The sequence below is a fragment of the Malania oleifera genome, chromosome 1 (genome assembly GCF_029873635.1).
Source record: "Malania oleifera isolate guangnan ecotype guangnan chromosome 1, ASM2987363v1, whole genome shotgun sequence".
Lineage (NCBI taxonomy): Eukaryota > Viridiplantae > Streptophyta > Magnoliopsida > Santalales > Ximeniaceae > Malania > Malania oleifera.
The window spans coordinates 102,674,974-102,686,519 of record NC_080417.1 but is presented as its reverse complement, the minus strand read 5'-3'; positions in this window follow the sequence as shown (position 1 = coordinate 102,686,519).

Below are 11,546 nucleotides of genomic sequence, written 5' to 3'. Positions count from 1 at the left end.
CTCTTTTCTCCAAATGAGAAATCAATGAGTAGGACACAAGGATTGATGATCAACAATTTCAGAATACCAACACTTTCAGTTTGCAAAAGATGAGCAAGTTGGAACTTTGAGAGCAAGTGAGCTTATAGCAGATTTTTCAATTACTTTGTAAGTTTTGATTTAGAAAACCATGTATTTATAGGCATTCAAAGGGGTTTTCTTGTTGCCCAAGTTTACTTGGAGTATGTCTCAAATTTTTAGTAAGTCTGGAGCCTAAGCAACTAATATTTAAAACAATAAAATTTTTGAAAATTATGCTCGTTAACAATGTTCAGAAGACTGAACACTCAAGTTCAATCATCTAAAGTTCCTAAGCCCTTTGAAAAAATGAACTGGATAAGGGGTCAGACGACCGAGGTCAAGGGTCAGACGACCGAAGAGTCGAGTTCAGATGACCTAGGTCAATGGTAAGATGTCTGAAGTGCTTCTGCCAGTTATTGTCTTTCACAAATAATTTTTCAGACGACTAAGCTTATTTTTTAGACGTCTGAAGTAATTCTTCAGATGACCGAACTTGGAGTTCAGTCATCTGAAGTTGCCACTTCAGGCTTCTGAGCAGAAACTTCAGTCTTCTGAGGTTCTGTTTCTTTGATTTTTCAAACTTAATTCAAAATATGATTTGCTCTCTTGATTTATCCCTTTATAAAAAAATTTTCGGGGTTTTTAAATAGGTCTCTAAGTCCAGATAATCCCCTAAAGAAGCTTCGAAAGATATTTCAATAGATATTTTGACATTGAAGTACTTACATTGTTTTTCCTAAAACCTTATACTTTAAGCCTTGAAATCATCCATTTCATATTTGCTTTGAAATCCCCTTTGGATGTTAGCTCAAGCTGGTTTTAGCTTCCCATGATTTGATCAGTATAGTTTCTTTGAGGTTCTTTTTGGATCACTTGTTAGTTTATGTAGCTTGATGGTCCACAATGATCCTTGTTTTCCTGAAACACCAAAACTCAACCATTCCAATATGCAAGGTACCCTGATCCAATACAGTTTCCAAGGGTAGGCGAGCACTTCAGACTATGATATGTGCCTACTATTGTAGAACATAAAAAGATGATTGATGAAAGGAAAGAAAAGAGAATGGCGCGTCTTATAGGACAAGTGACTGGTCCAGTAATGATGAAGATTCTTGCTTTGTTTGAAGTGTTCAAAAGTGAGGGAATAATAGATCCAGATAAAAGGTAGAAATAGGGTTTTCTAAACAGACATGTCACAAAATAAAATAGGGGATCATTTCCATGGTGGATCCATCTGACACTGATAAAGGTGTGGAAAGTTAGGTTTATCCCCTCATAGCAGAAGCAGAGCTCCAAAATTGGCATGAGTTCAAGTATCCCATAATGGCCAACACAATGTAGCATGTCATTGATTAGGAGTTTCCTTTGTTTTTATTTTTATTCAATAAGAGGACAACACTCAACTTTGTTTAAAACCATTTTTGAGCTTTAATGAAATAAAAGTTGTATTTCAATATCCTCTTATTGCATTATTTTTTGTTACTTTTGCCAAATCTTTTTTTTTTTCTTGTGTTTTATGAAGAAATATGGGAAATGGCTTTAGCAGTACCAACAAACCTGAAGTGAAATTAACTGAGAATTTGATCAATAGGCCAGAAATAGAGGAAGAAAAATTAAATAAACCTCCTGAAATGCAAAGAATGATGGAACTTGAAGAAAAACAGGTTGTTTCTAGTGTGGATCCCACTTTAATAATTAACTTGGGAGCTCAAAAGGAACCAAAACAAGTAAAAATTGGGGCACTATTAACATATAAGGAAACGAACAAAATAATCGACCATTTACAAGAATGCATCAATGTGTTTGCATGGTCATACCAGGATATATCGGGTTTGGACACAGATTTGGTAAAACATAAGATACCTACTTATCCAAACAGTAAGCCCACAAAGCAGAAGCTAAGAAGAATGAGGCTAGAGATGTCACAACCCGACATATATATTGCTATAAATATAAAATGAATTTGTTCTGATACCATCACAAATCTCGCCCTTTCCCAAAGTGGGATACTGGGCACACCTACCCATAATCCAATTTATAGCCAAACAACGAAAGTATAAAATACATAATACCTAGACACAATACCAGAGTTCTAATATCATCCAAAAAGTATACATATTTTCCCCTTTTCCATACTACATCCTAAAGTACACAAAACATAACCTTGCCTCGCAAAAACTTACCCTAATCTACAATCTCTAGGTTTCTCTCTCTTCTTGAAGCCGGCTTCCAAGATTTCCCGAAATATTTGAAGTTATTGGAGTGAGACACTTCTCAATAAGATGGAATAGATTATTATCAATGTGTGCCAACATGAGTTTTAATATTCCCAAAAACACATCCATTTAAATAATTACTTTAGCTGATAAAACATGTAATCTGTACTCAAACTTATGTATATATGAGAAAACACATATTTCCTTTTCAAAACATACTGCATCATAATACATAATTTTCTACAATAATTGAAACATCATATATGTATATACATAAGAAATTTTTCCCTGAATGGACGATCATATAGCCATTATGTAATCACCGCACATGATCAGGTTGTGCGGCCTGAAGGCGGGACTTTGCATTGGTTAGCCTACCAAGCTAAGTCAAACTTTACCAGGTCTATGGTATGATTTGCCTACCTCAGCCTGGTCTGGACCCAAGGGCGGTCAACATCTCTTCACATGCCAAACTAAGTTCCATTACCAACACCCTGTCTGAGCAATGTGGTTGCATTGACATATCATACTAGCAACGGTACCGTGCACTCAATTTAAACTAGTCCATCAAGGTTCTACTACCATATAATACATTGTATATAATTAAACTGTAACATTATCACATTTTCATCAATTTGTATAAAATTTTATAGTCACAATTCTATATAAAATCTGTCGTTTCATAGCTCTTTATAAAATCACTATTTCATAACATGACACATATCCATTTATAATCGGCACACAACCCTCTATAATCGACACACAACCATTTATAATTAGCACACAACCATCTGAATTCATATCACAATTCCATAATTTTTATAACATTCTCTAAAATTAATATATACTCATGCCACACAATTTGAGTAATAAGTCATAATATAATACCTGTCCAGGAAAATATCATTTAGTTGAATAATAAATATATAATCATCTCTAAAATTTACATAACTCAAATTAACCAGTTTTTCCCAAGTACACACATATATATAATATCCCAAAGTACCATTTTCATATGCCTGAATACTCAGAAAATCATATATATATATATATATATATATATTTCATACAATCAAATACTACAATTTAATCAGTTAAATTTTCTGAAATTACTGAAATAATCTTTTCCCCTTACCCTTTTTCTAGGAGTGGTGCCTAGGATCCCCAAACTATACATCTGCTCTAGTTAATCAACTAAGAATTGGCGCCAGGATCCTAAAATGATGTTTATTTGCTGTTTTAGGCTAATATTGGAGAGGAAATTGAGAAGAAAGAGAGAGTGAGAGCTAAAGCCCTAGGAGGGAGGTAGAGAGAGAGAGAGAGAGAGAGAGAGAGAGAGAGAGAGAGAGAGAGAGAGAGAGTATGAGAGAAATATTTCCAAAAAAATGAACTTAAGTACCATTTATAGGCTGCTGTCACCAGGCAAAACCGTCGACAATTTTCTCGAAACTGTATATACAATTCTGCTAATCTACTCATGGAGTAGTTAACTTTGATTGGAAGAAAATGGGCAGTCTTCATCAATCGATCAGTAACTAACCAGATGGCGTCTTTTCCATGAAGTACCGATGGTAATCCCATAATGAAGTCCATGGAGTAGAAATATGCTCCCACTTCCACTCAGGAATGTGACGTGGTTACAACGGTCTCGCCGATTTCTGATGCTTAACTTTCACTTATTGGTATGTTAAACACTGATCTACATATTGAGCAATTTCTCTCTTCATATTACTCCACCAAAAAGACTCCTGTAGATCCCTATATATCTTAGTGCTTCCTTGATGCATTGTATATAGGAAACGATGCGCTTCCTCCAAAATAGTTCTTTTAATCTCCACATCATCAGGTACACATAGTTTGGTGCAAAACCTCAAAGTCTCATCACTTGAGATATTAAAATTTATCTCCAATCAACCTCATACTCTATCCATAATTTTCACCAACTCTACATCTTTCATCTGAGCAGTTTTAATCCTTTCTAGCAAAGTTGGCTGAATTACCAGACTAGCAATGAGTTCTTGTTGATTTCCCTCTACCAATTCCAAACCAAGTCTTTCTAGACCCATCTTGACCTGATGTTGAGTTACCATTGCTGATACTGATACACTTCCTGACTGGCGACTCAACGCATCAACTACCACATTAACTTTTCCTAAATGGTAATTGATGGTACATTCATAATCCTTAATCAGCTCAAGCCATCTTCTCTATCTCATATTTAATTCCTTCTATGTGAATAAGTACTTAAGGCTTTTGTGGTATGTGAAGATCTCGCACCAACTCCCCTACAAATAATGCCTCCAAATTTTCAACGCATAAACCACCACTACCAATTCCAAATCATGTGTTCGATAATTCTTCTTATACTCCTTCAGCTGCCGAGAAGCATAAGCTACAATTTCCTCTATTGCATCAACACACATCTGAGCCCTTTTTGAGATGCATCATTGTAGATTACAAAAATCCTCTCTCCCAAAGGGATTGTCAGTACCAGCGCAGTGATAAGTCGCTGCTTTAACTCCTAAAAGCTCTAGTCATACTCATTAGTCCATTCATATCTTACATTCTTCTTGGTCAATCTTGTTAAAGGCCTTGATAACTTAGAAAAACCCTCTACAAATCAGTGGTAATATCCTGCCAACCCCAAGAAACTTTTGACCTCATAGACATTTTTCGGTCTTAACCAGTCCACCGCTACTTCTATCTTGCTTGGGTCTAAAGAAATACCTCTTTTGGATATCACGTGCCCAAGGAATGTGACTCATTCCAACCACAACTCACACTTCTTGAATGTGGCGTACAACCTCCTTTCTCTCAACACCTGAAGAACTATCCTCAAATGATCCTTATGCTCTTAAGGACTCTTTGAGTATACCGAAATGTCATCAATAAATACCACCAAAAATTGATCCTGATACTGATGGAAAACCTTGTTCATCAGGTCCATGAATGCAGCAGGAGCATTAGTTAGATAGAATGGCATAACCAAGAATTCATAATGGCCATACCTAGTTTGGAACGCAGTCTTCTATACATCCTCTGCCTTGACCCTCACCTGATGGTATCCAAATCGGAGAACAATTTTAGAGAAAACTTGTGTTCCCTGGAGTTGGTCAAACAGGTCATCAATATGGGGTAGTGGATACTTAATCTTAACTGTCACTTTGTTTATCTCCTTGTAATCGATACACATCCTCATAAACTCATCTTTCTTTTTCACGAAAAGCACGGGTGCTCCCCAAGGTGACACACTAGGCCTAAGAAATCCTTTGTCCAACAACTCCTATAATTATACCTTCAATTCTTTCAACTCCGCTAGAGCCATTCTCTACGGAGCCTTTGATATCGGTGCTATTCTCGGAGATAGGTCAATAGCAAACTCCACCTCATGCTCGGGAGGTAACTCCGGAAAGTCCTCTTGAAACACGTCAAGAAAATCCCTTACTATCAGGATATCCTCTAGCTTTAGCTCTTCCATCAATGCCTCTTTCACACAAGCCAGGTAACCCTAACACCCTTCCAAAAGTAACCTTTTTTTCCTGCACGGTTAACAGTATTTGTGGCGAGGCACGCACGCACGTCCCAAGAAATCTGTATTCATGCTCCCCTGGAGGTCTAAACACTACCTCTTTCTTGCAGCAGTCAATAATGACATAACCAGAAGCTAGCTAGTCCATCCATAGAATCACCTCAAATCCATGCATGTCGAGGACCGATAGATTAGCAGGTAGTATCCTTCCCTAAATACTGATTGTATAATCTTTGAGTACTCTTTTGCACACCACCACGATTCCTGTTAGTGTGGCCATTGATAAATTGACATCCAGTGGCTGAGCTTCCATCCCACATAATTTAACAAATCCTTGAGCTATGAATGAATGTGTTGCCCCTGAATCAAACAACACAATAGGTTTATATGACAAAATTGAAATAGTACTTGTCACTACATCACTGGCGTCCTCTACATCTCTCGGCGTAAGCGCATGCACCCGCACCTGGATTATAAATAAACTAAAAATTAATTTGGCTTTGGGATTGTGGAAACCAAAAAGGGAGTACGTTGGTTAATCAATACTAATTGTAGAAACCATAAGGGAGTACGTTGATTGCTTAACACCAAAAACTCATTAATTGAAAGTTTAATTAAAATCTGAGTTTTTGGGAGAGTGTTGCAAGTTTGAATTATACTTCATATTGAGAAAACATGTTCACCAATACAGGGCTCTTTATCAACAACATGCATAAACTTTACCTTGAGTTACTAAAGTGTTGAAACTTTGAAAGCATTGCTAAGATTATTGCTTATTGTGAATTGTGTTGTGATTGTGTAGGTTGGATTGTATTAAATTGCTGAAAGGAATATTTAGCTTGATATATTCATTCATAAAGGTTTTAACTAATTTAAATTTCCACTGAACTTTTAATTGAAAAATAACTTTGCTTGTGTGGTGACTGAACTTAAAATAAATTAAGAAAGAATCAATCAAAGAAATTTTTAAATCCCAATTCATCCCCCTCTTGGGCATACACCTTACTTTTCAACTGGTATCAGAGCGAGATTATAGAAAATATTAATTGGAAGCTATATAGAGATCTAAATGGCACACCTAGGTTTATCCTCTTTTGCCGAGGGACAATTCTCAACTAAACCCCCTATTTTCTGCAGTGTAAACTACACCTTTTGGAAATAAAGAATGAGAATCTATATTCAAACTATGGATTGGAAAGCATGGAAAGTTGTCACACATGGTGACCACATTCCTACTAAATTAGTAGATGGTAAATAAGTGCCTAAAGAAGAACAAGATTTGACTGATAATGACTATAAAATGATGCAAGGAAACTAAAGTGCCATGAATGCATTATATTGTGCTTTGGACATTAATGAACTCAATAGAGTCATGGCATGTAAGTTAGCTAGAGAAATATGTAATAAGTTAGAGGTAACCTATGAAGGAATGGTAGATGTTAAAGATAGTAGAATCGACATGCTCACTAGCGAGTATGAAGTCTTTACGATGAATCCTGATGAAACTATCACTAGCATGTATACTAGATTTACTCGTGTAATAAATTCATTAAATGCTTTAGGGAAAAATTATTCAACATATGAAATGATTCAAAAAATCCTTAGAGGATTTCCTCCGATATGGGAACCTAAGGCCACAGCAATCACGGAAGAAAGAAACCTGAAAAATACCTCCCTTGATGAGTTGATCGGATCCCTTCTCACTTATGAGATGGCGATAAATCAAAGAAATCCAGAGAACAATAATAAAAATAAGAAATCTATAGCCCTTAAGGTTGTCAAAGAAAGTTCTAGTGATGAAGATGAAGATAATGAATTAGATTATGAAGAGCTAGCCTTTATTAGTAAAAGACTTGGAAAATTTTTCAGAAAGAATATGAAATTCCCTCAGAAGTTTAAAGGATCAAAAACTAACAAACGAGAAACAAACACAAAAGAAACTAAGAATGAACCACCTACATATTATAACTACAAGAAAGTCGGACGCATTAAACCTAATTGTCCACAGCTGAAGAAAGACAAGAAGAAGAAAAAGAAGGCAATGAAAGCTACATAGGATGGTACAAGCTCAAACGAATCGGAGAATGAATCAAGTGAACAAGAAGTTGCCAACATGTGTTTTATGGCATACAATGCTGAGGTAAACTCTTACTATAGTTCATTGGAAGAATCTAGTGGAGAGTCTTGTAGTGACTCATGTGATAGTATGCCTTCATACAAGGAAATTCAAGCTGAATTATTCGCCTTACACAATAGGTTCGTTAAAGTAACTAAAAGGAACACAACTTTGAAAGAACAAAATTAAAATCTTAGGAATAAGTTAGAATCCTTTAAATTAGCTGAAAAAGAAAAAGGAATCTTATATTAATGACCTAATGAAGAAAATAAACAACATGTCTCAAGAGTTGGTGAAACTACAAGTAAACGGTGAAAGCAAGAAATTCTTAGAAATAAGTAATCGTTAAAGTAAAATTGAAGATAAAGACAAAATCATTTATAATTTTACTAGAGGAAAAGAGAATTTTGAAAAAATCGTTGGACAACAAAGGATGATTAGTGACAAAGAAGGAATTGGTTACAATGGAATTGAAAACAAAAAAAAGAACTTATTTATGGGATATTTTATAAAAGAAGCAAAATACTATGCTAGTACATCTTCTACAAATATTGATAAACACACTACTTGCTTCTTGTGTAGAAATAAGGGACACATTCAGTTTAATTGTCCACTTAAAAAGAAGTATGTCAAAATAAAAAATGAATGGAAAGTGAACACTAAAAATAGATAAGACTTAAAAAGAATTAAGAAGGTTTGGGTTCCAAAAGTAACACTGTAAAACCTTCCTTGTAGGTATGCTTTAGGACCACTCCATCAAAGGAAAAAATGGTACATGGACAGTGGGTGTTCAAGACATATGACCGAAGATAAAACAAAGTTCACAATCTTAGTTCAAAAGGATGGAGGGTATGTGACCTTTGGTGACAATGCTAAAGGTAAAATCGTCGGGATTGGTAACATAGGCAAAGAACCCTCCCTTACAATTGATGATGTTTCGTTAGTGGATGGATTAAAGCATAATCTTTTAAGCTTAAGTCAACCTAGTGATAAACGGTTTGACATAGTCTTTAAGCAAGATAAGTGCATAGTTCAAAACCCAAGAAAACATGAAGTGTTATTTGCAACTTATAGAGTCAATAATGTATATTGTATAAACCTTGAAAACTTAATCTCTCAATATGTAACATACTTAGCTGCCATGAATGAAGCCAGTTGGCTTTAGCATAGAAGACTAAGACATGCAAGCATGGATCTATTATCAAACTTATCTAGAAAGAAGTTAGTCAAAGTTTGACCAAACACAAAATTCATAAAAGATAAAATTTGTGCTTGCCAACTTGGAAAGAAAATTAAAACAAGCTTTAAAAAGAAGAAACATATTTCTACTAGTAGACCCTTAGAACTTATTCATTTAGATTTGTTTGGTCCTACTAGTACTCAAAGCATAGGAGGTAAGCAATATGCTATTGTCATAGTTGATGTTTACTCTAGGTTTACCTAGGTACTATTTTTAGCCTCTAAGGATGAAGCTTGTAACATATTAATAAATTTATGCAAGAAACTTCAAAATGAAAAAGGGTATAGTACTTCAAATATGAGGAGTGATCAAGGAAGAGAATTTAATAACTAAGAAGTTGAAAAATTTTGTAATGAATATGGAATTAATCATAATTTTTCAGCACCTAGAACTCCACAACAAAATGGAGTTGTTGAAAGAAAGAATTGAACTCTTCAAGAAATGATAAGAACGATGCTAAATGAACACAACCTACCAAAGTATTTTTGGACTAAGGCGATAAATACCACATGCTCTATGATAAATAGAATATCTATAAGATCAAATTTAAATAAGACTCCTTATGGATTATGGAAAGGTAGAAGGCCTAACATCTCTTACTTTTATGTTTTTGGATGCAAATGTTATGTATTAAATGATAAAGATGATTTAGGTAAATTTGATGCTAAAGCTAATGAAGGTATATTCTTAGGGTATGCATTAAAGAGTAAAGCTTTTAGAATCTATAAAATAAAAATAAAAAAGAACTCTTACAATTGTAGAATCAATTCATGTAACTTTTAATGAAGAAAAGCCATTTAATAAAACAATAAATGTTGAAGAAACTAATCAAAATCCAGAAGACCTAGAAATTATAGAAGTAAAAGAAGAAAAAAATGAATCAATTTCAAATGATGATGCTACTAAAAATTTTGAATCACCCAAAGAATGGAAATACATAAGAAATCATCTTAAAGATCAAATAATAGGAGAACCATCACGAGGTGTAACTACTAGATCTTCACTGAAAAATCTATGTAATCATTATGCATTCTTATCTTAAGATGAACCTAAGAACGTTGAAGAAACTCTAAATGATTATTCATGGATAGTGGCTATGTAAGAAGAATTAAATCAATTTGAAAGAAATGAAGTATGAAAATTAGTTCCTCAACCGCATAACCATTCAATTATTGGAATTAAGTGGGTATTCTAAAATAAAAAGGATGAAAATGGAATTGTGGTAAGAAATAAAGCTAGACTTGTGGTTCAAGGACACAACCAAGAAGAAGGAATAGACTATGATGAGACATTTGCTCTTGTAGCTAGAATGGAAGCAATAAGAATGCTACTAGCCTATGCATCTCATAAGGAGTTCAAATTATATCAAATGAATGTAAAAAGTGCCTTTTTAGCGGGCTTTGAGGATATTCAAAATCCTGATTATGTGTTTAAATTAACTAAGACTTTGTATGGATTAAAACAAGCCCTTAGGGCTTGGTATGAAAGATTAAGTGGATTCTTACTGGAAAAAGGGTTTTCTAGAGGAAAGGTTGGTAGTACTTATTTATCAAAACTAAGAAGGAAGACATGCTTATAATCCAAATTTATGTAAATGATATCACATTTTTGGTGCAGCTAATAATGATCTACGTAAGGAATTTACTAAATGTATGCAAGATGAATTTGAAATGAGCATGATGGGAGAATTAAACTACTTCCTAGGATTACAAATAAAACAAACCAAGAATGGAACTTTTATAAATCAATCCAAATATATAAAAGACATACTTAAGAAATTTGACATGGAAAGTAGCAAGCCCATAGGAACTCCCATAAGTACTTCCATATGCCTTGACAAAGATGAAAAAGGAAAACCAGTAGATATGAAATATTATCAAGTCATGATAGGAAGCTTGTTATACTTAACAGCTAGTAGGCCAGACATAATGTGAAAACTAAGGTGTAGTCCCAAGAGGGGAGGGGGGTGAATTGGATTTAAAAATTTTCTTTTAATTCTTTTTAAGAATCCTTAATCTCCTTTGCTTCTTTTAATAAATTCTTGAATTCTTGTTGGTTTATCAAATACACAATGAATACTTAAAAAAAAATTCAAATCACAACCACAACACAAGTACTTAAACAATCAAGCAACCAATCAATCAACCAAGGCAATCAATTTTCCAATCAACCACAATATTCAAACTAAAATATAAGATTCAGCTTTTGTTTGTTTGCAGCTCTGTAAATATGAAAGTTTGATTTAAGCCCTGTGGTAATGAGTTTGCTTTCTCAAAATTAAGCACAATATAAAATCTAATACTCTTTCCAAAAGTTTAGTCGTTAAATAAACTTTCAGTTATAGAGTCTTTGGATGTTTCACCATTCAACGTACTCCTTTACGAT